Below are 1223 nucleotides of genomic sequence, written 5' to 3' on the forward strand. Positions count from 1 at the left end.
TCTCATTAAGCTCTCCAAAGAACTAGTTTGAGAGCCTTGAGGTTGGTGAGGTTGTTGAGGTCTTGGTTGTTGAGAAAAACCCGGTGGAAATGATTGCTTTCCTTGTGCTTGTTGTGCTCCACTTGAACTTGCCCCTTGACCTCCCCATGAAAAGTTCGGATGATGCTTCCATGCCGGATTGTAGGAGTTTGAGTATGGATTGTTGTTGCGGTTGAAGTTTTGATTACCCACATAGCAAACCGAAGCTGGATTTGAAGGGCAATTTTCAAAAGTATGCCCATCACCACAATACACACAAGAGATTTCTGCCCTTTGAATGGCAGCGGCTGGTTGTACACTTCCTCCCATATTCATATTCTTCAAAATATTGGTCATTGAGGCCATTTGAGCGGTTAGAGCGGTCAAAGCATCTACTTCAAGGACACCCGCTACTTTTCAACTTGTCGGAGCTCTATTAGTTGACCATTGATAGTTGTTGCTAGCTATCCTTTCCAAAATCTCAAAAGCTTCATTGTAAGACTTGGAAAGAATGGCTCCATTAGCCGAAGCGTCCAACACCATCCTAGAAGCCGCATTGAGACCATTGTAAAAAGTCTCAAGTTGGATACAATGGGGAATACCATGGTGTGGGCACTTCCTCAACAACTCCTTGAATCTTTCCCATGCATCACTAGTAGTCTCATCTTCCAATTGTTGAAAGGACATGATCTCGCTTCGAAACTTTGCATTTCTTGTTGGAGGAAAGTACTTTCTCAAAAAAATTTCAGCCAAGTCATTCCAATTAGTCACCGAATCGGGAGGAAGAGTATTAAGCCATGCTCTAGCCCGATCCCTCAAGGAAAATGGGAACAACTTCAATCTTAAAGCCTCTTCACTTACTCCTTGTAGCTTGAAAGAATCACTCACCTCCAAAAATGAGCGAATATGGAGGTGAGGATCTTCCGTTGGCGACCCACCAAATTGACCAACCGTTTGGAGCATTTGAAACATGACGGGCTTGAGCTCAAAGTGAGGTGCTTGGATTTCGGGTCTCACAATACCCGGATTTAGCTCATTGAACATAGGGGCTGCATACTCTCTTATTGCTCGGGCTCTATCATCGGCCAAAGCAATAGGATTGGCTTCATTATGAGCACCCCCAATTTCAAACCCATCGGCCATATTGCAGCGTTTTTTAGCCTTTTGTTCCTTCCTCCTTTGTCTAAAAGTGCGTTCAATTTCGG

The 1223-nt window shown here is 44.1% G+C and overlaps 1 non-coding gene across 1 annotated transcript; it reads left to right on the top strand.

The window, feature by feature from the left end:
* The first annotated feature begins 616 nt into the window (after window positions 1–616).
* LOC115703327 (small nucleolar RNA R71) lies at window positions 617–723 on the top strand. The gene has a single exon (XR_004009102.1). It is a non-coding gene; the product is annotated as a small nucleolar RNA R71 (small nucleolar RNA).
* Window positions 724–1223: the final 500 nt, after the last annotated feature.

This window comes from Cannabis sativa, chromosome X, assembly GCF_029168945.1.
Source record: "Cannabis sativa cultivar Pink pepper isolate KNU-18-1 chromosome X, ASM2916894v1, whole genome shotgun sequence".
In the NCBI taxonomy this organism is placed as follows: Eukaryota; Viridiplantae; Streptophyta; class Magnoliopsida; order Rosales; family Cannabaceae; genus Cannabis; species Cannabis sativa.